Source organism: Pan paniscus, chromosome 6, assembly GCF_029289425.2.
Source record: "Pan paniscus chromosome 6, NHGRI_mPanPan1-v2.0_pri, whole genome shotgun sequence".
In the NCBI taxonomy this organism is placed as follows: domain Eukaryota; kingdom Metazoa; phylum Chordata; class Mammalia; order Primates; family Hominidae; genus Pan; species Pan paniscus.
In genome coordinates this window covers 113,341,747-113,369,218 of record NC_073255.2, presented here as the reverse complement: position 1 = coordinate 113,369,218, position 27,472 = coordinate 113,341,747, and the positions used below count along the sequence as shown (strand labels likewise).

The 27,472-nt window shown below is 37.8% G+C and overlaps 1 protein-coding gene across 1 annotated transcript in view; it reads right to left on the bottom strand.

Moving 5' to 3' along the window:
* Window positions 1–27,472, bottom strand: part of ASB4 (ankyrin repeat and SOCS box containing 4) — a 54,219-nt gene that overhangs the window by 13,179 nt on the left and 13,568 nt on the right. The gene's annotated exons all lie outside the window — the stretch shown is intronic.

Here is a 27,472-nt window from a genome sequence, read left to right as displayed (position 1 = left end):
TTTGACTGAAATTGCAGTATTAGGGCTGCCCAAGTCTGTGAGGCTTTCTTGGAACGCAGCACCACCACCACCACATATGCTTGTGCATGCACACACACACACACACACACACATGCACACACACACACGACTTTAGTCACCAGACTAGCCTAAAAGTTATATTCTTCATCAAAAGGGGCAGAAGCTGGTATATTAGAAATACTCATTGAAAGAGAGAAAATGATTCAGAGACTGCAAAATGTTTGATTTATGGTTGACAAAGGATGTTAGAAATAGGAATTTTTTGTACTTGGAAAGCTCCTTAGAATTACTTAATCCAACCCATTTATTTAACAGACTAGAAAACTTAAGTGAATTTTGTTTTTCTAATTCGAAATGTTAAGTGTGAGAGTGGTCAACTCAAGAAGCTGAAATTTTCCTTCTCTGCCTAATTTAATGAGGTGAACCAAATGACCCTTAGGGGGCCAAATCTAATATCAGCGCTGCTGGAATTTTTTATAGCTACTTCAAGTATTAGTCTGTACAGACTTATTATTATTATTGTTATTATTATGCTAGTAACTAGTATTTATTAAGCACTTAACCATGTGCAACAATCTGGGCTAAATGCTTTTCATATACTGCCTCATTGAATCTTCCAAGTAATCCTTTGCAGTGGGTGCAGTTTTTAATCCTAATTTTATGGATGAAGAAATTTGTACTCAGAGAGGTTAATACTTGGCCCAAAGTACAACCAGCTAGTTTTCACGAGTGCAACTAGCTGGGGCCGGTGTCACAGGTGGTAAAGTAATTTACCAAGACAGTTGTAGGTAAAGAAAGGCAGATTTATTCGAGAAAGTATGAAAATGCGTTGCAAGGTTGCAACCGGCAGCACAGCAGAGAAGGGGCTGTGTAGAGGCAGGGTGCAACTGGAGCGAAGTTTTATAGAGTTGTGCTGGGGGGAGCTGCTGTGCTGAAGGAGGTCATTGTGCGCACAGAACAAGGTCATTGTGCCAGGAAGAAGTCATTGCTTGTGATTTCCCATTTCTCGGAACAACTGTTCATTGTTCTTCCCCACCTGGGGCTCTCTCCCACTGGGGACCCCTTCCTCATTGTTGAACCAAGGTTTGAAAACAGACAGACTGGCTTCGAAATTCCTTATCACTGTTCTATTCCACCTCATATTACTTTTCTGAAGGAAAATTTTTCTGTAGTTTACTCTGTTTTACTATATGAAAACCAGAAAGTACTAGAAAGATAACATTGCATTTTGTTAGCTTTAAAAAAAATCCGTTTACCATGTATTGTTCCTTTGTGCCCTTATTTATGGCGTCTCCTGATCATATGGAACATATATGAGAAAGCCAAAACTCCTACAAGCATGCTCAATATCCTATACAAACTCAGTCCCCAAGGAAGGTACCCAAGAGTACATTGCTCTGTAAACTCTGAGACTGTATTCCTAACTTGTAGAAGGCAGAATTGTAACCAAAGATGGTCTTTCACGAAGCCATCTGTGTTTATCAGTATTCTGCCCTAGAGAAGCTCTGGGTCAGGTCTTATTTCAGGTCAGCTCGTCTTTGCTCTGGAGTGAAATGGAATGAATGAGAATGTCTTCCCAGAAGCCATGTGCAGGGTCACTTCAGACGCTGGAGAATTTCCAGTAAGGAAGAGAATCAAAGGGTCAGGTTGAAATTCTTACAGGCCAACTTGGAACAAACCACATTCTTTATTTTTTAATGTACTTGGACATTTACGATTGATCTTTGACCTGTTGGTGCAACTAGATATGCTACATGGTTTCCTTTTCTGAATAGGAGTTCCTTATTTTTATACTTGAATTGTGTCGCCAGTGTAACTTTTCCAGGAAATATATAAAGTACAATTATTTGGCTACTTTTTTATTTTAGATTTTGTGATTTATTCAATAAATTAGAGACCAGAAACATCAACTCCTGGGAACTTTGAAATATATTTTTAATGTGAAAATACAATGTATTAGTTTCCAAGAGCTGCCCTAACAAAATACCACACACTGGGTAGCTTAAAACAACCGAAATTTATTCTCCCACACCTCTGGAGACTGGAAGTCCAAAATTAAAGTGTCTAGGGTTGGTTTCTTCCAGAGACTTTGGAGGAGAATCTGCCTCAGACCTCTCTCCTACCTTCTGGTGATGGCTGGCAGTTCTTGGCTTGTAGACCTATCACTCTAGTCTCTGCCTTCACCTTCACATGGCATTTTCTCTGTGTCTCTGTGTTGCAGGAAAATCTGGGTTCTTGTCACATGACCAGGTTAATTTAGGCACGCAGACACTTTGAAGGGTGAGTGGTTACAGAATTTATTTGGCAAAAAGGAAAAAGACTCTCAGCAAAGTAAGAGGGGTTCCTGTTAACAGGCCCCCATCTCACAGACTGAATCCCAGGTTACCACCCAGGAAAAGGAGAGGCCAGGCTGCTCCCCACTGCAAACGGCAGGAACTTCCATAGCTCCATCCCATTCTCCCAGTGCACAGGCTGGTTAGAGGGTCTCTGGGGACCCGATTATACTTGACTGTCTCATTTGTGTCTCCACATGGTCATCTTATAAGAACACCAGTCATACTGCAATAGGGAACAACCTTACTCTAGTATGATTTTAACATAGCTTAAGTAATTACATCTGCAGCAACCTTATTTCCAAATAAATTCACGTGCTGAGGTATTGGAGGTTGGAACTTGAACGTATCTTTGTGTGTGTGTGTTTTGGGGGGTGGCGCACAATTCGACCCATAACACATAACATACGTTACATAGTGTATAAAATATATATGTACAGTTTTTTTAATTATTGTAAAGCCATCACCTTCTAATCACATCCTTGGTCAAGAAATTAGACACTCTTAGCCCCAGAAAATCCTTCCATTTTCCAATTTTTGAACTTTGAATAAATGGAATCATAAACACAAATTCTTTTGACTTGCTTCTTTCACTCAATATTGTATTGGTGAAAATAATCTGTCTTGTGCTGTTTAGTTCTCATTTGTTCATTTTATTATGTCTGTCTTTTAGCACGAGTAATCCACAATTTATCCATTCAACTGCAGATGGGCATTGCCCGTGTCAGGCTATCCCAAGCACTGATGCCATGGGCATTCTTGCACATTCTTGTACTCTGGTGCTCACGTGCAGGGGTTTCTCTGGGCTCTACATCTATGAGTGGAATTGCTGGGTCACTGGGTATGCATATCTTCAACTTCATTAAGTACTGTCAAATAAGCAGTTGTACCAGCTTACACTCCGATAAGCCATGGGTGAGGGTTTCTCATTGTATTACAACCTTATCAACATTGGTATTTTCCATCTATTTAATTTTAGCCAATTTGTTGGTTGCAGAGTGATATCTCATTGCATTTGAATGGTTTCCCTAATTACCAATGAAGTTAGACACGTTAATATTTTTACTGACCAACAGTGCTTTTATATTACTCTTATAAGCATTTCCATGTAATTATATAGTCATTTTAAACATAATTTAAAATAACTACATACTCCTTAGAGTAAGTTTACCCTACTGTGCTGATTTTTTCCAAAATTTTGATCTTAAAATTAATGCTACAATTAATAATTGTGTATGTAAATTTTAGGATTATTTCCTTGGAATAAATTCCCCCAAAATAGAATTATTAAGCTGAAACATTTGAACTATGTTAAGAGTCTTTATTAATAACCACCAAAAGTTATATTTTTATCTCTCTCTGTGACGCATAAGACTACTTACCTCACTAAGCAGTATATTACACACTTAAAGAGAAATTCTTGCGAAAATTCTTATTTTTTAAAATCCGAATTCATTTGATTATTAGAGTTTAGACACTTTCTCTGTAATTATTAACTAATGGTATTTCTTTTTTAGTTAATTGTCCAAATTTAGTTCATTGTCTCTTTATTAGGTGAAATCGTTCTGCTTTGTTTGCACTTTTATGAGCTCTTCATCAAGATATAAGCTTATGCTATCATAATTGCTATAAACATTGTAACCAGTTTGATTTTTCCTAAACACGGTGATGTTAACTTTCAATTGTCAAGTTTTCCCTCGCCTTTTCCTTTGTACCAGAATGTCCTACTCCTTTCAGAAGTTGCATAACAATCTTGATTAATTATAATCTAGTTTTTATAAATGTTAAAAAAATGTTTAAAATTTGATTCGTCTGGATTTTATTTTGGTGTACATATCAATTTAGGAAGAATTGACATTCTTACAGTATGGAGTCCTTCCATGCAGACATACAGTCTGTTTCTCTAAAAAGTTTTCTTTACATTTCTATAAACTATACCCTATAAAATTTGTAGCAGTTTTCATTCTAAGTGGGCAGGGTACATTGTTTCTGGGGTAAAGTGACTTTTAATGGGAGAAGTTCCTTCATGAACCTTTTAATTTATGCAAGAGGGTCTCCAGAACTAGTCTAGAATTATAGCAAATGAGAGAGATAAAAAATTAAATTTTCTCTGCATGATAAAGAAGAGGGAATTTTCAGATTTCATCTGTGGGCAAAAGAAACACCGGTTTGTGTGCACTGAGAATGGGATGAACAGGACAGATAGGATAAGAATTTCAGCAGAGAAGATGGAGACCCCTTCCTGTCCTGATGGTCTTGATTTCTTGAAAAGCCTTTGTGTGGAAAGAGACTGGTACTAAACGGGAGGACCAACACAGATAAGTGCTTCCCAACCCTTCCAGACACTTCCTATGCTGCAGTGTAAGCCATAGAGCGTATCATCTACACATAATCTTTTAAAAATAAATACAATGCCCTGGCTAACATGTAGAGGCAAATTTATGATGGTTACAAATAATATAAATAAACTACAGTGATGTAGTGTGAAATTCAATATGTTAATATTTAGGAAAGATTATCCTAAATGATATAATGAAATATGATTTGCTTAAGCCCATGTGTAGAATCTGAACAGCTACATATTCGAACTGATAGAGGTGTTTTATATTGTAATTCAAATACCACAAGCATCATTGTCATCATGAATGGTATTCCAAAATAAAAAAAATTATTGGTAAAGTTCTAATAAATCAAAGTTCAGCCTCTCCTTGATTTATACCATATCTGCATTTCTAGAAATGCAGCTGTAGTTATTTAAAATGCTATAGTTATTTAAAAACTCAAAATTATTTTGTGTTTCTCTATAAAAGAGAGAACTCTGTTGTGTTACTGCATCTAAATATCTATTATTACATCAGCACCAAATCTAAGACTTTAATGAATTATGAAATAGTCAAACATAGAGAAAATTCCAGAAAATATTGACACCTGTACACCATACCCATATTTGACTGAATTTAATTGTTACCATATTTGCTTTAGTTTTCTTCTGTCCTACGAGTTTTACAGAAAACCCTAGCCCTTTTCTTTCTATTTTCTCCCATAATTTTTTCCTCCACAGAGATAACTACTGTTCTAAAATTGATGCTTATCATTGCCTGGTAAATTTTTATTCTTTTTACTATTTATATGTGTATCCATTAAAAAATATATTATTTTTGTGTTTTAAAAAACTACATACATTGTATCTCACTTTTGCAACCTGTTTTTATCCATCACAACATGTCTTTGAATAGAGAACTGTTTTTTTTTTAATTTCAACTGCTGAACAGAATTACCTTGTATAAACCACAGGTTAGCTATTCCTTTATGAAGGATGGTAAAGTTGTTTTAGCTTTTTCCCAATAGTAAATATCTTTCAAATTGTGCAGTAGTTACTTGAGAGGAAGAAATAGAATTACTGGGAAGTAATGTATGAACATTTTCAACCATATTAAATTATATTCATCAGTGTATATATCAATGTATATGTCCATCAGTAGAGTTTAAAGGCTCAAAATCATTTCCAACATTTGATACTCTCAAACTTCTTACTGTTTGCCAATTAAATGGTATTTTGATTTAATTTGCATTCTCCTGATTACCAGTAAAGTGTATTCTCATATGTTTACAGGCCACACTTCTGCCCATTTTTCATTGGGTTGGGCTTTTCTTATTTATTTTTCATAATAAAGGTCATATTCAAAAAGGAAACATTTCTTTATGTATCGAAAACATAATCAGAATATATAAAGATCTACTATGAAGGAAATGATAAAATTTTTATTGAAGGCAAAAGACTCAATAAATGGAAAGTTTTACTATGTTCATAAATAGAAAGACTCATTATTGTAAAGATGGCAATTCTTTCAGAATTAATCTATAAATTCAATACAATTCAAACATTTTTCCCCACAAAATTTGCAGAGTAAAGAGCAAAAATAAATCAATTTTGGAAAAGTGAAGTAAAAAGAATGAGAAAGAAATTTTTTTTAAATTAAAAAAGAATAAGATGGAAAGAAAAGACAGTGAATAAGGGGTACTTACCCCACCAAATATCAAAGCAAACTAATTAAAATAATGTGGTGTTGATGCATAAAGAGAAAACTGGACCAATGAAATAGAACGTAAAGCCTAGAAACAGACCTAACTACAGAAAGCATCTGTAATGACAGGTGTGGCAGTGGATAAATAATAGACTATTAATAAAGGTATTGGAACCAAAGACTAACAATGTTGTAAAAGCACAGATTTCATCTCTAGTGTGTGTGGATGGGGATGGGGGGTGGGGAGTGGGAGTGTGTGTTTAATTTCAGATAAATTAAAAGCAAATGAAAAGCTAAATAATAAGCTTCTAAGATAAAGGTGTAGAAGTAGGGATTGGAAAAGAATGGGCAATACTCTGTACTCTGTATTCAGTCACTATGGTTCCAGAATACCTTCTCAACTTATTTACTTTTGATGGGCACATTTTTAGCCAAGCCTTCTATGAGATCTGAAATAACAGAGCATTATTTTTTTATCCTTCCACCAGTTGAGCTTGTTTGTATACTTTCCAATAAACCTGAGTTTGTAGACAGAGTGTTAATTGTTTTCACTTTGTTCAGTCTCTTAGTTGGCTGGAAGAGTTGGAGAGATCAGCTGAACAGCTGTTAATGGTATATTTTGTTTCTGCTCCCTTTGTCCGTAACTTCCTTAAAGATTCTGCTGTGCAGTACCCACCACCGTGTCAGAGGCACATGTGCCCCTGTTGGGGGGACACTTTCAAAATTCAGAATTCAAATTATTCCTTGACTCAGGGATATAGCATATCATTGAATATAATGCCCCAGCACTGAAATTTAATATTTTATTGGTTTTTCTGGGCTTAGACGTTTTTGTTAATTTTACCAAACTGAACCTACCCATTTCATCTCCAAACAAGGCATGTTTTTTAGATGAAGATTTTTTTTATTCTACTCTGTTTTGAAACATTGTTCATATTCAAAAAGAAAACATCTCTTTATGTATTAAAAACTATAAAATCATTTTTGCTTAAAATATTCACCACTCACCAATTATCAAGTAAGTTAAAGTCAATGAAAAAAAAATCCCCTCTCAAAATTTTTAACTCCAGTCCTCAAATGCATGACTTAAAACATAGTAAATCACTAATGGCTGCCTGTTTAACATCACCTTAAAAAATTACACTTTTCTTAGAAAAGGACAGGTCAGAAAGACCATGGAGAAAATATTATCATGGTTTATTCGTAAGGATTTGAGAAGGAATTCGGTTCCATTTACTATAACTTCAGGTAGAAGTCCAGAATCCTCATTAGTTGTTTATTTTATCTGAGATGTTTGATCCATGTTGGTTTACACTTGCTCTCATCACCTTGACCTGCACCTGCCTCAGTACAAAATGCCGCTGGGCTGGTATAGGCTTCTGTGCAGATAAAGAACAGCACATTTGTCATGCATTCTTTTATGAAAATATTAATTGTGTCTGCTCTTTTTTGAGCACTCACTAAGAGTTTTACATATATTGTCTCGCTTACTTTTCACAGCACGAATTATTTAGAAACATCTATTATTCAAAGGTTAGATCCCTTTTATTCTATTCAGGGCTTTTCATTTTCTGCATGTTCTGGAATTATTTCTCAAGTCTGCTTCTTTGTCAAGGATGCAATTTTGTACAGTGTCGAGTATGTTATGAACTGTCGCCAAAGCATATTTTCAGTTGGTTGCTTTTTTCTAGTTTCAATTTTGCCCTTTCAGTCTACATTCTATGGCAAATATATTCTCTTGTGTCTTCCATAGTCTTGTCTCAAATGAAATCTTAAATGAAGTACCATTTCCTTTAAGTTCTCGTTTATCTAATACTCACATTCTCTAGAGTCTGGGGTTGAGAACTACCTTCTAGAGCAACAAGAACCATTAATTCCTCACCTGTGCACCTCATTCTTTAAGATTTATGTCATCCAGTGAAATTACTCTTTATTTCTTCTTATCTATAATCTTACTAACTCCCAGTGACTCTCCCATTTTCCCTGAAGGCATGGGTGTCTGGCTCAAGTCTTCCTTTTATCTCTGTCCTGAAGTCACCCTGCAAAACCTTTGTGGATGGCCCATCCAACACACTTGCACTTACAATTCTAAACCTTCTGGGTCAAATTGTACGGCAATGATAAAAAATCTCATTGGTCGTTCCTGCAGTGGAATCCCTGTTAAAGATTTGTACATCATCTTGTTGGACTCAGTTTGAGTTAGTGGTTCCAGTTACCCAGTTTAATCTCTATCTTACCCTTATCTAGGTATCTAGGTCATTCAACTCTTTCTTGAGTGCCAATATAGTCTAATTTTTTTCCTTAGGTTAGGATTTAATCAGAATAAACTTAATTATGCTGTTGTAAAGACACTCATATTTCAGTGGCTTAGAGCAACAGAAGGTTATTTCTCACTGTCACATAGTGCACTGCAGTTCCAAGGGGCAATTCAGAATCAAGCCCCTCCATTTGATTTCTCAGGGCTCCAAGCTGCCTTGGTCTTATGGCTTCGCCATCTCTACCTGAGGCTTGCCCCACTATCACAATACCATGGGGAGAAGAAGACTTTAAAAATTCCTCATGGACTTTTCATTGTCTAAGCCTGGAAGCCACTCTTATTTCTTTTGTTCATATGTCATTAGCTAGAAGAGTCATATGCCTGCTGAACTTCAAGTGGACTAGAAAGTGTGGTCTTCCATGAGCCTGGAGTGGAAGAGAACAAGATATTGGTGAAAACTAGTTATTTCTACCATTGCTGAATTGAGTTTCTGTGGGTTTTGGTAAAAGAAACAGAAATGCTGACTAATTCAGCATCTTTACCTTCTCTCTATCCTTTTAGGGGAAGTAGGGTCTCTCCTCCAATTTAAGACCAACACCTTCCTCTTTGCAATTGATCATACACCCAGCAGTAGAACATTGCTCCACAAGTAATTTATCTCTATTATTTACCCAACATCTCCATTCCCATGGACTCTTTGCCCTCATTTTCTAAGCATACTTAAGCTTTTGCAACTCTTTTCTCCCTTTTAGCTAACCTCCAATTTCTTTCTATTGCTTTTTGTTTGAACTCCTTGAAACGGTGGTCTCTGTTTTCCACATCCACTGTCTCACCACCGATACACTCCTCAGTCCATCAAACCTTGCCTCTGTCCCCACACTCCACTGGAACTGCTGAGACGAAGATCACTAGTGGCCTGTAATTGATTATCTACATTTTTCAACCTTCCAGTTACCACACCTCTCTACTATATCTAATGGTATTGATGACTCATTTCTTGAAATTCTTTTTTTTTTTCAGTTTCCTTGGGTGTGCTTTCTTCTCCCTCTCTGAAAACAAAGTCTGTGATGATTTTTCTGTGATTTCCTTTCTTCTCACTCCCTAAATTTTTGCTTCACTTTGGGCATCATCATTTGCTCCTTGCACTTCCTATTATACATAACTTCCTGGAGCAATCAAAACTACTATTTTCTCTTTATCTGTGAACAGACAGGTCCCCAAATTCTATCATCATATATATGATAAAAGACTCGTGTCTAGAATACATAAAGAACTATTAAAACTAGACCTGGCATGGTGGCTAACGTCTGTAGTCCCAGCATTTGGGGAGTCTGAGGCAGGAGGATTGCCTGAGCCCAGGAATTTGAGGTTACAGTGAGCTATGATGGCTCCACTGCACCTCAGCCCGGGCAACAGAGTGAGAACCTGTCTCCAACAATAACAACAAAAAAAATAGAACTATTACAACTCAATAGAAAAAGCAAAATAACCCAATTTAAAAATGGATAAAGTATATAAACAGACATTTCTACAAGAACAAACCATGCAAATGATCATTAACACAGGGATAGGAAACACTTTCTTTCTGGACATGGAAAGCTTGAGAGGATAACTAAACATCCAGTGGAGACAGATTATATATAATTGGATAGATGAGTCTGGAGTTCAGAGCAGAGGCTCAAGCTAGAGATACCAAGCTGAAAGTGAACACCATTTGATGACATTTGAAGTCACAGAAGCAGATGGGATCACACAGGTTTGAGTTCAGATGGAGAAAAGGGCCTCTTAGACTGAGCCCTAGGACATGCAAATATTTAAACACAGAAAAGAGTAGCAGATCCAGCAAATAAGACTGAACAAAGACCAGTGAAGGAATAGGAAAACAGCTCGGCTTTATAAATGCTTATTAAACCAAACTTTTTGACACTTGGTCTGCTCTCATGACAAGTTTCTTCTTCTTTAACAGCTACTTGTATTTTTTAAGCCATATTGAAAATAGGAAGCAAATATCACAAACTATTTCCCCTGTCTCCTGAAGCAAATCTTTTTCATATCAAAGCTTATCTGCCAACTCCACAGAATATTGCTTCTCATCCTTTGGGAGACACATTTTTTTCATTGAACCCATGTTTATTTATCATTTTGTTTATTTTTAACTTACTCAACCTTAAAGAAAAGATATCTTTCTAGACATGCTATTGGAGAATAACCAAGATGCAGACACTGAGCTCAGTCACCCTGTATTTATTTTATTTTTTATCTTTTTAATTCCAAAAAACCATTGATTAAAATTTTGCAAAGTAACCATAGATAAGACTGAATAACTCAGACTTTGGAATATGTACCATTACTGTATTATTTTGCACTAATCTGTTGGGCTCATGAAATCAGACCATATATTATGGGCAGAAAGGTGTTTTCATTGAAGGAAATTAATGCTGCTATTATCATTCAACTGAAAAAGAGGTTAACCCTAAGGAAGACTGATTTTTTTAGAGGGTACAAGTTTGGATAAAGTGATAAGGACTTCTTCCTCCACTCAGGGACAAAATTCTGTCTGTTCTGGACTCAAAGGCAAGAGGAGGCCCGGACCAACCCTAGGGGTAGAGGTGAATGGCCCTGGCTCATGGAGGCAGGACTGGAGTGAAACAGGGAGATAACATGGCATGAAGGAGAGAGGTACCAATGGGGCTTTGGGTTATCAGAAGCCAATTGTATGAGAAGGAATTTGTCAAGCAACAGTGAGCCTACTTTTTTGAGTGGCAGCAACAGCAGCAAAAGCAAAGGTGATGATGCCCATCTCTGGAGCAGCCAGCATCTTTGATAATAAGTAAGGAGTCCTTTAGTCCAGGGGGAATACCAGGGTTTATTCTACAACCAGTGCCTTACAGAAAGAGCAACTGCAGCTGGGCGCAGTGGCTCATGCCTGTAGTCCCAGCACTTTGGGAGGCCAAGGTCGGGGGGATCACAAGGTCAAGAGATTGAGACCATCCTGGTCAACATGGGGAAACCCCGTCTCTATGAAAAACACAAGAATTAGCTGGGCTTGGTGGCACATGCCTATAATCCCAGCTACTCCGGAGGCTGAGGCAAGAGAATCACTTGAACACGGGATGCAGAGGTTGCAATGAGCAGAGATCACATCACTGCACTCCAACCTAGAGACAGAATGAGACTCTGTCTTAAAAAAAAAAAAGAGAGAAAGGAAAAAGAAAAGAAAAGAAAAAAAGAAAAGAAAGAAAGAAAAGAAAGAAAGAAAGAAAGAAAGAAACAAACAAACAAACAAACAATTGCTTGGACAGAGGTTGTCTCTGCTGGGAATTCATATGAGGAAGGAGTACCTTGAAGAAACAAGATTCCCTGCTAACACAGTGTGTGGAGGACCACAGTTGTTAAACACAGGGATGCCTAGGTGTGATACTGTCTACGTCACCAGCTGGTGAAACTAGAGCTATGGCTACATAAAGGTTTAGAACAGCCCCTTAGGTGAATTGAAGAGGGAAGTTTTTTCTCCAGCTCCCTTTGCATTTCTGCCTTTATCTCAGTCCATTATCTCCTTAGGTCTCATAAAGACCAAGTCCCCTTCACACTTTGGATGGAATTAAGCAAAAGACTTCACAATTTTTGTCTATTTCTTGCAGAAAGGCCATTTCAGAATTATCTTCCCCTGTGTAGTCAGGGTAAGGCTCCCTCTATGCTGGGCCAGAATATTTTCATGGACTCCAGGTTGCGCTTCTTTGTACCATCTTCATCACTGAGAAATGGGTAAGACAGGTAGTGACTAATCATCTGAGACTATCTTTTCGAATACCTGATAGGTTGCATGCCTGTCAGAATGATGAATTTAAAGGGAGGGAGAATTTGTGTACCCTGAAGCCAGACACTGAACATGTCAGTCAACCTCTTCCTCTAACTCTTAGAGGGGTTGTCTGTCCATTTTGTTTAAGAGGGACATCCAAATTCATTCCTTTTTATGATGTAATTAATAGAAATTTCACCATTCTTTGGTTTATAGTTTGTTCATATATTTAGTTTACATAGCTATTGCTAAAGGGCTTTGGTAAGTTTTTCTGTATTTTTATAGATGATTTAATAGTAGGCAGGGAATGGTGTATTAGAGGTGTATATGGTCTGTGCTAATCTAGAAGGATTGTACTGTGGCAAAGTTATAGTGTCGGTGAGACAGAAATTCAAGTAATCAACAAGGAAGCCCAGACTGAGTAGAGAAAGAAATGACGTTAAGAGAGGGTGAGAGACATGTATACAAAAAGGGGCAAAGAACTGGAGTCATGAAGACATTAAAGAATTGGTGCAGTGTAACTGAGAGAGAATGATGGAAAGATAAGAAGCGAAAATACTGGAGGGCCATAAAGGACTAAGGATGAGATCATGTGAGTGCACAGCTGACCTGGAGTGAAATGCAGATTGTTAGAATTGTGGAGGTCCAGGAGTTGTGAGGGTGATTTTGGACGGGTAATTTATGCCAGCATTGAAATCCTTCATGGATGATGGCAGAATTAGAGAAATGGACCAGAATTGAGAGACAGATGACCAAGTCCTCAAAAGGAAATCACTAACATTATAGCAGATAGTAATGCCTAGGATGCCTAGGGTGGGTAGGTGAGAGTCCTAGCTTCTTATTGCTGCTGTCACAAGTTACCACAAACTGGGCAGCTGAAAACAACACAAATTGATTATTTACAGTTATGCAGGTCAGAAGTCTGACACAAGTCTCAGTGGAGGTAATGGTTAATTTTATGTAACAACTTGGCTGGGCCATGCTGCTTAGCTATTTGGTCAAACAATATTCTGGATGTTTCTGTGATGTTGTTTTTCTAGATGAGATTCACATGTAAATCAGCAAACTTTGAGTTAAAAACAGATTGTTCTCCTTAATGTGGGTGGGCTTCATCCACTCCATTGAAAGTCTTCATAGAACGAAGACTAACCTCCCACAAGCAAGGAAGGGCTCTGGCAACAGACTGTATCTATTCCCTAGGTCTCCAGCCTACTGGCCTTCCCTCCAGATTTCAGACTTGCACCTCCACATTGCATGAGCCAATTCCTTAAAATAAATCATTCCATTCCCTGTCTCTGAACACACACACACACACACACACACATATTCTATTGGCTCGATTTCTAAAAAAAAAAAAAAAAAAAAACCCTGACAGTGGGCTCAGATTGAAGTCAACCAGAATGTATAGAAGAGTCCATTTCCTTACCTTTTCCAGCTTCTAGAGGCTTCCCACATTTCGTGACCATGGCCTCCTTCCTCCATCTTCAAAGCTAACAATGGTGGGTAGAATCTCTTATACATCCTATCTCTCTGACCTTCCTTCTATAGCCACATTTCCTCTAACTATAGCCAAAAAAGGTCCCTGATTTTAAAGAGACATGACCAACATGGATAATCCAAGATAATCTCCTCATCTCAAAGTTCTTAATTTAATCACATCTGCAAAGTGCTTTTTTTTGCCATATCAAGTAACATGTAATCACAGGCCCCAGGGATGAGGACTTAGACATCTTTGGAGGGTCGTTTTTCTTCCTAACACAGTGATAGAATCTGCCCTCAGAAGAGAAGCTGGAAAGAAGACTGATGTACACAGGGCTAAATGGAGTTCTTGCTGCACCAAATGTGAGTTCCCCTTCTAGCTATAGGCCCTAATTTCATTCTTCTAAGCCAGCATTACCCAAAGTCTGCTCTGTGGCATATTAGTATTGCAGGATGGATTAAAAATAAAAGCTCTGTGGTTAAATAAATGTGTAGATTTTATGTACCTTTGTATCTTTACAATTCACATTAGCACATGAAAGATTCTGAGAAGTTTATATTGAGGAAATCTGTCCAGTTTAACATGGGTTTTCCAGGACTTATTTTTCCAAGGAATTCCCTTTTGGAAACACCTATTAACAGCTCCAGCATCATTGCTTAATACAGTGGACTTTGGGAAACGCATTTCTAGACAACATAAAGATACTTTCACAGGTCCAGGGATGGGGGAAAAGAGCCTTACATAATCCATAAAGCCTTGCTGGAGTTCCCTAGAATCAACTTGAATTATCCGTAGCCCCATTTAGTAGGTGAGGGCTAAGATTCAAAGAAGTTAAATTTTGCCCTCATGAATGGAATAGTCAAGGTCTGAACCCAGTCCGTCTTACTCCAGAACCTTCACTTTTAAGCACTGTCCTTGAGTTCCTCTTTTCATATCAAGCCATGTTCGAGCCTCCTGGCCAGCCCTTGGTTGAACACCACCCCTGGTCTAATAGGCTACAGCATGGGAGGATCAAGTGTTATAGAAGATAGCAACCTGTGCTTCCCCTTCATCAGGGGCTGGGAGCAAGGCAGTTATAGAAGAAGCTGAGGGAGTGGCAGGTTTGCTGACTGACATATACAGTCTACAGTGGAGATGAGATCCACAGAATAAGGCAAAAACAGCAAAGTCCCCCAAGGCAGTCCCGAGACTAATTTACATTAGCGGCAGGACTCTAAAGTAGCAAAGGGAAGGCAGCACCACCTAGTGGACAAAACGAGAGCTCTGTATTGAGGTCACTGCGGTCAAAACCTGATTTCACTATTAAGCAATTTGTCTCAAGCTCAGTGTTTTAATCTGCAAATTAGGATAACAGTCTTAACCTCATAGGATAGTTGTGAGGATTAGTGAAAGCATAGACAAAGTGCCAAGCATGCAAAATAAATGCCATATCCAGCTGTTGTTATTATTATTATTTTTTTTTGAGACGGAGTTTTGCTCTTGTTGCCCAGGCTGGAGTGCAATGGCGCAATCTCGGCTCACCGCAACCTCGGCCTCCCAGGTTCAAGCGATTCTCCTGCCTCAGCCTCCCAAGTAGCTGTGATTACAGAGTTATTATTAATTATTAAGTCCAAGCCGATCTTTCTTCACGGCTCTTCCTCCTGCCCCCACCCAGGTTAATTCAACTATGCTTGCGAGAAGTGCACGTACTTCCTACTCTTACCACCCAGGTCTTTGGTTGGTGTGGCCCTCTTAATTCAAGAGTGTTGCTGAGGGCTGCCAGAATTCTGAGGCCGCAAGAAAACAAAGAAAAGGGGGCTGGAGTGATTTGCTTTCAGCGGACTCCCTAACTGGCCCTTCCCTGCAGCGTTCACTTCTTGGTGGCTCTCGGTAGGGGCTGGCTGTCAACAAAATGTTTTGTCTTGGAAAAGAGAGGGGTCCACCGTTATTCTGTCCCCATTAGCTTTCTAATTAGTAAAAACTTCAAGAAGCTGGCATGTGCTTGATTCTTAGCATCTAATTCTGAGCTTTCATCATTTCCCCTATTTGTATGTTTTCTTGGTTAGCTTAATGGAAAAACCTTCTAAAATTGTTTATATTATGTTCCATAAGTTATTACTTACAGAGATGACAAAGAAAACACTTGCATTTCTGTTTGTAAGTCTCTTTTGCTAAATGGGTATTTAAAATGTTCAGAGGATAATAAGCTCCAGGATCCCCTAAGTAAGAAACAAATTAAAGAAAAAGTGCTGATAGAAAATAAATAAAGAAGTACAGGCCTAAGGAAATTTCATCCTTCAATTTCCGGTTTCAGATGCTTCCAGTTATAAAACAAAGATAACACATCCAGACTGAAAACTCAAAACAGAAGACACATATGGTTTTTGATTGTAGAATTTAAAGAGAGTGGGTCAGAGAAGGAAACCTATAATGCTAACAGGTGGGAAAGAAGGCTGTGATTACTACTTTTCCTCTGAAGCACTTGGGAATCACCTGGCTGCAGTAAGCAACCCAAACTTGAGAAAATTGACCTAAAATTGTCGTATAGGTGAGACCAAAACAATTAGTGTTTGGAGAAAAAAAGAAAAATGCTAACATCTAAGTTTAGTGGCAGGGATATTTAACTTACGCCTAGTTATTTCTATTATTTTAAACCTTGCTATATTACATTGTTGGAGGTAGAAATTAGAAATTGATCAAAGTGTTGCTTTTAATTAAAGAGTTTAATTTTAAGGAAAATGAATTAATGGATTTTCAATATATCTTTTTCAATCACTTATCTACACCCTTGTTGGAGCAAATCCAGAAACCAAAATAAAGGCATGATACTTAAAAGGAAAGGATCAGTTTCTGTGTTGAGAGTGTGCTTTGCAACTCCAATTCTTCATGTTAGAAAACGACAGAATGGGGATAAACGATTGCCTTGATGGGACTCATTTCGGAAGAAACATCGACAGTTTTTCATATCCTTTAATTAAACACACTTCTAATATACCCAGCTGCCTTCTCATTTTTTTTTTAAGAAAAGCCTTTAAAAAATCTTAGGATAGTTAATTTTTTAAGCTAATAGGATTCTGATATAGCATTTAAGCTTCTCTTTTAGATATTAAGTGTCACCTTAGCACAGTCTTTTCTCCTAATTTTTTAATTAGCCAAATGTCCCAGAAGGATAAGCATTATTCAATTTCCAGCAAGACACAGCGGGAGCATCATGGACCCAAAACAAATAAAATTTGATCTGCTTGAATCTGACAAGCTTTGTGTACTGAGGCCTGATTCAACTTATCTGAGTCTCTGATTCCTCATTTTTTAAATAAGGAGAATAATGTGCAACCTCACATGGTTGTTGCAAGGATTAAATGAAACATTTCATTTTCAAGTACCTGACATAGCCACATCACAGATGCTTAATATATATTATTTTCCTTTCAGTTTTCCCCTTCATATGCATATACACCGGCAACATCAATTTCCTTTATATGTAGTGCCGATGCTGTTAACTTTATTAAGCTAGATTTTCCATTAAGCATTTATCCTTATTCATTAGCTAGGAGGACTGACGCACAAAGATATTAAATTATTTACTCAAGTTTAATGAATGAAATTGAAAACCCTTTTTCTCTGCTTAACATGAATGTGCCCTTTTCAGTATGCAGAGCTTTGTTGCATTTATTCAGAAGCTATTGCTAAGTGCTTAGTTTGGAACAGAGGATTAATGAGCCCGGAGACATGGCGTTGGTCACCATGGCAACCAAACTAGCTTTGCTGTGTTCCAAGCTCAAACAACGGATGTGGGATGGTTAACTCTGGCCTGTGGTATATAGCTGGGTGTTCTTTTTCATATATCTGACTCCCCATTGCTCCTTCCAATTACTCCCTAATTCTCGTGGAAAGATAAGTAAAAATAACACCCCTGCTTCTTTAGGGCTTTGCTTTTTCAGCTATACCACCTAATCTCCTTCCCGAATATAATTATCTTCCCATCTGTTTCTTAAGATTTTAGCACCTAACTCACATTACTCCTCACCTCAAAAATTCCTGACATTATTCTGCGGGTCTTTAATACCACGTAAATGACCCACCCAATTTCCTGGTCTCCCCGTTTCTGAATCTCATTCACTTCAGTGACTTTCTCCTACTCTGACTTGATGACTCCAACCCACAGTCATACCTGGACTGAGTCATTATCTGAAATTTATCTGTCTCCAGAAATCACTGATTCACATATCCAATTCTCTGCCCACGATCTTCTGTCTTTGCATCTTGCTTGTTCAGTGTCCACTATAACAATTCTTGGACTCCATCAGATCCCTCTCTGTGTTCTCTTTGTCCATTAAATGTTCCTTTCTTCTCTCCTTCTCTATCCAGCTTAGTTCCATATTTTACCATTTTAATAACTCTTTTGCTGGAACTTTAAATTCCCTTCATCTCTTCATAGCATCTATCTGGGGCCATTATGAGTGACCCTAAAACTGCGTGAGCCCAATTATCTGCTGTCTCAGTGCCTGCACCCAAGCAGCTGAGTGCTGTGTGACAAAAACCACCTGTGCCACCTGTGCAAGACTAGTAGCATCATAAAGGCAAACATCAAAACTCAATTGGACCCTCCAGACTGCTCGGAAACCCAGTGTTTCTCTGTTTGACTTACTTTCCCGTTCTCTATAATTCCCTATAATAATTATTCTCTATAATTATAGAAAATATAATATTTCCTCTCTAACAATTATTTCAAACCTCTTTTTTCCTCAGATCTTTTATACTTCTTCTCTTTTCACTCTCAACTCTCTTCACTTCTTACTTTACATAAAACATGCCCTTCAAAGGGAAGCTTCCTTAAAGCCTTCCCACCACACACATCAACTCTCATTCTCTCCTTCTCTGCCTCTGGCTACGATAGAACAGAGGTTCTCCTCTCCAAAGTCAATCCTTTTACCTGCTCTGGATCTCATTTCCCAAACTTCTCAGAATGCTCACACCAAAAATTATCCCTACTCTCTTCTTTGTCTTCAATGTCTGCCCTACTGGTGGATTTTTCCATCAGTTTTTTAAATGCTCAGGTTTCTATCATCTAAAATCTAAAAAAAAAAAAAAGTTCAAACCCATTTTCCTCTTCATCTACCTTCTCATCTCCTCTTCACAAATACTCCTTAAAAGGCTTGTTCACACTTTCAGACACCCTCCTTTTTAGTTCTCAATCCCCCCCCACTCTGACTTCTGCATCCATCGCTCAACTGATTGGTATAATCTTCAGTTCCATCCATGTCACTAAATCCAATAGCAGCTGTTTAACTCTCAACTTACTGGATCTCTCCGTAGTATTTAACACTTCTGACTTCTCCCTCCTTCCTGACATACTCTCTTCATATGGGAAAGAAGCAATGTGTACAACTGAGCACGATTTTACTGGTAATGATCATGAAATTGCTCTGGTTCAACTGCACTCTTTTCCCTAGTGCTAGAACTTGTTGTCAATTGAACATTCAATAAATTTTTAACAATCAACACCCAACATGTACTATGCACTGGGCTCTGCCAAGCAAAACAGTCTCTGGTCTCCTGAAACTTATGGTTTAGTGAGGGAGGCAGTTACTAATCAAAGAATTCAACAAATAAAATGTAAGTGCCACAGAGGAAAGCTACAATGTGCTACGAGAATACAGAACATAGCATTGGGACCTAATTGATTTTAAAGGAATTAAGGAAGACTGATCCTCAGAAGTGAAGTCTGAACTAAGACCTTGCACAGGAGTAGAAGTTTGCTCGGCAAAGAAGAGGAGCAGAGCATTCTAGATAGCAGATATGCTGTATTTGCATCCCCAGCCTTTTCCCCTAACTTAGCACCTGGAATAATGGCATTTAGGTCTTGACTCTCTAGAAAAAAAGCCAGTTAGATTTTTTTTCGGAGAATCTGACCAATCTCAAGGAAAAAAAAATTCATAAGAGACTATGTCAGAGATTCCTCAGATGAAAGGTGCAGCCAGATACCCTACAGCAAAAAAACAAACAAACAAACAAAAAACCTCTACGTAGATAATTAGATTCCAAATCAGCTTTTAGTGACGCGGATCTTAAATATAGGCAGACAGCCAAGGATTATAAGACATCTGAGGAAAACCTCTAATATAGTTGACAGAGACAATAAAAACAGAGAAAAACAACCTAGAAAAGATCTCCCAGCAAGTAGAGAATAAAAAACATAAAATAGGAGAGACGAGACAATACAAGATAATTAGAGAAACAGTCCAGGGAGGTTCGATATCCAAATAATAGTAATTCAAGAAAGAGAGCATATAGAAAGCAGAAGAAAAGAACTCACCCAGGAAATAATTCAGGAACATTTTTCAGAACTGATAGACAAGCAGTTTGGAATTGAATGGACTCAGTACAAAGGATGAAGATAAACCTCCCAAGACAGTTCATTGTGAAATTTTAGAACATCAAAGACCAAAAAAAAAAAAAAAAGAATCTAAATTCCCCAGAGAGGAAGATAATAATTCATATAAAAAAATGAAGATGTAAATGGCTTTCAATTTTCCAGCTGCAGTACTGGAAACTAGAAGGCAATGGGGCAATGCCTTCATCATGCTAAAAGAAAATGTTTATGAATGTAGAATTCTACTCTAAGTCGGGGGTAGAATTCATGCACTGGGGTGCATGTATGGTCTCATGCACCCTTTCTCAGAAATGTACCAGAGGACATATCCAACCCAAACAGGCAACACACCAAGATTTAGGAAGACTTGTGGTCCAGAAAACAGGAGAGAGGAAAAGGGTGTCCCTGGGATGATAGGGAATGGGAATCCCAGGATGACAGTGGTTCACCAGATGCACATCAACCTGAAACTAGTTGGAGCAGGTCTGAAGACTCCAGAAGGAACTTTTTCAAGAAAATAACATTGATAAAATACCCACTGAGTTTAAATATTTCAGAAAAGATTAAAACTATTTTCTGACCAGGTACAATGCCTCACACCTATAATTCCAGCACTTTGTAGGCCTAGGCAGGAGGATCACTTGAGGCCAGGAGTTGGAGACTAGCCTCATCAAAATAGCAAGACCCTGTCTCTACTAAAAATAATTTTTTAAAAATTAGCCAGGCATGGCCCATGTGCCTGTAGTCTCAGCTACTTGGGAGGCTGAGGTGGGAGGATTGCTTGAGCCTGGGAAGTCAAACCTGCAGTGAACCATGGTCATGCCACTGCATTCTAGCTTGGGTGACAGATTGAAACCCTGTCTCTAAAAATAAATAAAGTAAAATAAAATAAAAATATTGGCAAAAGCTTTGAGGTTAAATAGCAATGAGTATGTAGAAAATTAAGCAAAAGAATGAAATAAGAAAGTTTTCTACAGAGATAACAAACATTGCACAAAAAAAGAAGCTATCATAGTTGACCACAAGCCTCACAGTTATAATATAACATCATAAGGGACAGGGAATGAATAAGTATTTGGGGGGAGGGACACGGATAGAGGAAAAGGAGCCAGATCCTCATTTTCCATTAGAATAAATCAATAGATTCTCATAAAGCTGCTTCTATTGCTACTTATTCTTTTCCACTTTTATGGATAAATAAATGGTATTTATTTAGTAATTTGGAGCTAAATACCAAACTAATCAGCTCAAGGAAGTAAAAGTGGTTGCCTCTGAAGAAGGAATAATCTAGTACTACATTTTTCATTATAAACCTTGAATATGGTATCTTCTTAATGTCTTTTAAACAATTTTCATATTTCTTCCACCTCTTTTGCTAAATATATTTTCTAGGCCCCTTAAATTTCTTGTGATATTATAAATATATCTTTTCTTACATTACAATTTCTAGCTGCTTATTTCTGGTATACAGAAATGCAATTGATTTTTGTATATTGATCTTAAATGCACTACCTCTTCTGAACTCAGTTACTAGTTGTAACCATTTAATTGTAGATTTTCTTGGATTTTCCATGTAGACAAACATCCTGTTTTAAATAATGGACATTTTGCTTCCTTCTTTTCAATCATCGTACATTATGTATTTTTCTCTTCTCTTTGTGCCAGTTAGGACCTCCAGGACAGGGCTGAAGAGACTGTGATGAGAGCAGAAAAGTTGTTTCATTCGTGATTCTAAAGAGATGCTTCTACAATTTCACCACTAAATAGACTATCAACTTGAAAGCACTGCTTAAGGTTGTGTTTCCTGAAGTGTGGTATGATTTTTCATGGAACATGCTTTACGGGACTGGAGTAACTGCTGACTGACTAGGTGTGAGATAGGGACTGCAAACTCATTTCAAGTTCACTCACTCAGAGCAGAATGATTGGAGGCAAGTCTTCTGGAAAAAGCAGTGACCAGAAGACACGGCCTTTTAGAGTCATTTTCTGCCATCTGAGAACAGAGGGTCTCTGAGCAGATGGAGGTCAAGAATTTAATTGCCTTTTATTTACTGTTACTGTTACCCTCAATGTATGTCAAGGGATTTTGGGTTTCAATTTTTTATAGTAATATCAAGTTTCCTTTAAAATTGAATTTAATAAGTAATATCAGTTTGATGACAACATTAAATTCATATTGCACAGGTGGTACTCACAATACAGCAGATGTGGCAAAAATCCTCAGGGTGGTTTGCAAATGACTAACATGGTCAGATTTATGCTATTACAATGTATAACGCAGAAGATGAAAAGATGGAACGCGGTGAGGTGGTAAGAGCAGCGTCTGTCCAGCAGGCATATCTATTTCGGATTAAAATGAAGGCCAGTGACATCTTGCCTTACCATGTTCCACTTCATTGACCAGGGAATTTCCTAACGTGGGTGACTTGTGTCACTGTCAGATAAAGTAGCAGGGAGCAGTCTTTTAAAAGGCATGGTCCCCTTTACATTGCCCCCATGTCACATTCTGCTAAGGAACATTTGAATTTTTATGGCTTTCCTGCAGTAACAAATTTTCCTCCTACTGTCAGGATTTGCTTCATGCAGAGTAAAGCGGGCAGCTTTCATTTTCCTCTTACGAATGGAATAGGTAGAAATAATATGCTGCTTAGCAGCCACCTAAACCTGCCCCGACTCTCTTTATTCATAGGGAAATGCAGGATTCAAGGAGAGGACGTTTTTCAGCAAGGTAAATAAGCCTTCTCAACTGATGAACATTATTTTACTAATACCAAAGGCAACAAAGGCCAGGAGATGGGGGCATTAAGTAGAAAGGCAAACAGAAAAATAGCAGACAAAATCCAGCATGGGGACAAAGCAGGCTCTGCAACACTGAAAAAATAGGGGAAAATCCTTTAAGAGAAAATTGGGTGCAATTTTTTGCCTCAATTAGCCTTTTCCACAAAGAGCACTTTTCCACAAAGAGCCCATTAAATAGCAAATGAAATTACATCGGTTTTCAGTTGCCATGGCATTGGTTCTTCCTCTAACGGACTTCTGTGGTCCTGAGCTTAATGTTAGCCTGACGTATTTTCCTCGTCTATATGTTGTCTCAATTCCCTCTGTCCAGCTACAAAGTGATGTATTTGAGTTCTCCCCCAGAGTATCTATGACATAATCTAAGAGAGAGAAAATTTAGCCTTTGGCTATATCTCTAGAGACTGAGAGGGTAAAACCGATGAAGAGCAGCATTTCATTAACCATGAACCACACAGTTTTCATTTATTAGGTGGCAGTGGGTCCCCATCCATGCACTGAGGGCTTCTGGAGCCATTCCCAGATCTGTCAGTAATCTCAGTAACTATTTATTGAGCACTTTCTATGTGCCAAGCGCTGTCAAAGAAGCTGAGGCATAAAAATGCAAAGGAAAGAAAGCAAGATGCTCACAGTCTTTTAGTTTCCAGGTTAGAAGACCTACCTGCAAAACACTTACTTTCTCCTCATGCATAAGATGGGTTGAAATTTTACCCAGTGATCTGATTCACAGGTTTGTTTTCTTATTTATATATCTTCCAGCTGCCACACTTTAAAAAAATTATTCTAGCAGCAAGGATCTAAAATAACAGATTTGCCTTTTTGAAATTGCTTAGCTACAGTTAAACATTAGCTATAATATCAAGTTTCACTCTGATATTTTAAATATTATTTTGATATGCATAGTCACATATAATTTTCAGAAAAATACATCTATACAGTCCATACTGTCCCATAAGCTGCTTTTTACAACCTTCCCATGTGAACGGACATTCTTTTAAACATCATTTTAAATATCTGCATGGTATGGTGGTAACAACATGAAATTTTCTATTAGATATGTAAGCATTTTTCAGTTTTTCAGTAATATAAATGACTGTCTGAGGGCAAATAGGAATCAAGCAATTTTTTGAGACTCTAAATACATTTAAAAATTAAAAGTGCCTATCTATATATTTTCAATTGTGGTACATTTTAAATGTTTTTCTTAACCAATCAAAACTTCTAAGATGAAAATATAAGGTAAAATAAGTAAAATATACTCTAACTGCATTATTCTGAAAACTCTTACAGAATTAGGAGAAAGTCTCTAATTTCTAGTGTACTGCAGGTCATGTGACCAAGCACAATTCTAAGTTACATGATCAGTGTCTTTCTTTTTCTTTCTCGCCAGTTATCTCTTTGACTTTAGGTATAACCTAGTTCAGAGATAACATCTAAAGTCTGAATTTGAGGCCCTAAGTAAATGACAGCCCTGGGTAAAAAGGTCTCCTGCCTAGAATTGGTCCCTAATCCTAGAGGTGAATTTTCTAAGTTACAAGAAAGTTTTAAGCTTTTGATATGTGTTATCAATTCCCCCCCCCCAGGCTGGTATCTATTTACATTCTATTAAGCGTGTGTAAGAGCACTTCCCTATGTGTTTGTCATATATGTATTATCTTTTGTATGCTTATTAATGTAACAAACAACAACAAAATATCTAATTGTCATTTTAATTGACGTTACTGATTACCAATGAAGGCTATCATTATGTCATATATTTATTTGCTGTTTATATGATTATTTTTTTTTTCCCTTAAATATTCCTGTTCTTGGTCGTTTTGTTTTTTCTTTTTTTACCTCTTTCTCTCTCTTTTTTTTTAGTTGTTAGCCTCATTACTTTAATTGAAAAACTTCTGCGTATAGTAAGCCCTTTGTCATATAGTCTCAAATATTTTCCCCAGTTTTATTATTGCCTTTTAATTTTATGGTGTTTGCCCTTCTGAAGTTGAACATTTTTGCTTTCTCTAATTTATCTCTATTTTCTTTGTGAATTCGGCCTTTGATGACATGGCTTGAAAGAGTAAGTGGATCTTTAATGGACTTCTATTCTCTCTCCTTGATTCTTATAAGCCTAATTCATTAGTGTCAGCCTACAAGCATTGCCCAAGCTTCCCCCTACCTCTTTCTTCCTTCTCATCTCTAGGTAGTCTCCCTCTGTTGACAAGAACAAAAGAGATGGGGAATAACTGTACCGGCTGGGAAAGGTGACACCTCTAGGGAGTGAAAGGTTGGCCACTCTGTCAGTTTGTGGTTGATGAAGTCACATGAAAAGGCCACAATGTAAAAAGTTAACAAAGTTTCAGTTACATTGGATGATGAATAAGTTCTGAAGATCTAATGTATAGCAGGATGACTATAGTTAGTAACACTGCATTGTTTACTGGAAATTTGTTGAAAGTAGATCTTAAGTGTTCTTATTTATGATTAAGATGAAAAGATGGAACGCGGTGAGGTGGTAAGAGCAGCGTCTGTCCAGCAGGCATATCTATTTCGGATTAAAATGAAGGCCAGTGACATCTTGCCTTACCATGTTCCACTTCATTGACCAGGGAATTTCCTAACATGTGGTTGACTTGTGTCACTGTCAGATAAAGTAGCAGGGAACAGTCTTTTAAAAGGCATGGTCCCCTTTACATTGCCCCCATGCTACTTTCTGCTGAGAAACATTTGAATTTTTATGGCTTTCCTGCAGTAACAAATTTTCCTCCTACTGTCAGGATTTGCTTCATGCAGAGTAAAGTGGGCAGCTTTCATTTTCATTTCATTATTATGAGAAGTGAGACAAAAAATGTTTTAATTACAAAGTTAATGATTAAATTAATATATAATTTCTAAAATTCCTTAAACTCTTAAAAATAAAAAGCTTGCATGTTTAAACTAATTAAATTTAAAAATCAATAAAGATAAAAACTAAATCTAAACATAAATGAATGAGTAAATGTGAAGAGTGGTGATGGCTACACATAGAAAATGTGAGTAAGCTCCAAATTATGCCTAACCTTGTCCCTGTAGCTTCCTTCCTAAGTGGGAGGCTGCAAAAGCAAAGAAGAGCACAATTGCTGGAGGGAGGTCACAGGTCACTATTATCTACAGTTGGAGATCAGAGGAAAACCTTGTGTGCCAAAGTAAGTGATTCATAGAAATAACAGTTGAAGATGTATGAGACAGGATAACTGAAAGGTTCCAGTCTTTCAGAAGTTGAGATGAGATGAAATCCAGAGAATATGGGATACAGCCTCATTTTTAACAGGTGAACCAAAGAAGAAGGAGAATATGCTGGGCTGAATTTTTTCTTCCCCTTCATTTCCGCAGGTTGAAAAGATCATGGTTTTTTTTTTTTTTTTTTTTGAGACAGATCTTGCTCTGTCACACAGGCTGGTGTGCAGTGGTCCAATAATAGCTCACAGCAGCCAGCCTCAAACTCGTGAGATCAAGCAATTCTCCTGCCTCAGCCTTTCGAGTAGCTAGGAATACAGATGCACCACCATGCCTGGTTAATTTATTTTTCCTTTAGTAAAGATGTGGTCTCACTATGTTGCCCAGTCTGATCTCAAACTCCTGGCCTCAAATGGTCCTCCTGCCTCAGCCTCCCCAAAGTTCTGGGATTACAAGCATAAGCCACGGCTCCTAGCCACACGGCATCTTTTATAAGTCCAGTAATCCTACTACATTTCTCTAGTAAGCTTCTTCTCCCATTTTTTTTCTCCCGAACCTCCCATTCCTTCTCCATTCTTATGAAAATGTCTATGCTTTCTGCTCTCCTCTCATTTTTTGGCTGGTGACTTTGACACATTGTTGAGGGGAAAAACCATCCGAACTCCCTCATCTTAGCACCATCAAATCTATAAATATTCTGGCATTTAAAACCATCTTTTACTTTGTCCCGCTTCTTAAAAATGAGGATGCTCCCAGCTACTTGGGAGGCTGAGGCAGGAGAATGGCGTGAACCCGGGAGGCAGAGCTTGCAGTGAGCCGAGATCGCACCACTGCACTCCAGCCCAGGCGACAAAGCGAGACTCCGTCTCAAAAAAAAAAAAAAAAAAAAAAAAAAGAGGATGTATCCCGTAGTCTCTGGATTTAATCTCATCTCAACTTCTGAAAGACTTTCAGTTATCCTGTCTCGTGCATCTTCAACTGTTTTCTTTCTATGAATCATTTCCTTTAGCACACAAGCTTTTTCTTTGATCTCCAACTGTAGGTAATTCTTGCCTGTGACCTCCCTCCAGCCCCCTCCAGCAATCATGCTCTTCTTATGTTCACTTCTGCAGCCTCACTTCTTTTTAACAATTGTTTACCTGTGGCATCTCTGGTTTCTTACCACCCATTTGCACTTTATACCATTCAAATCTGGCTTTTAACGCTGTTTCACC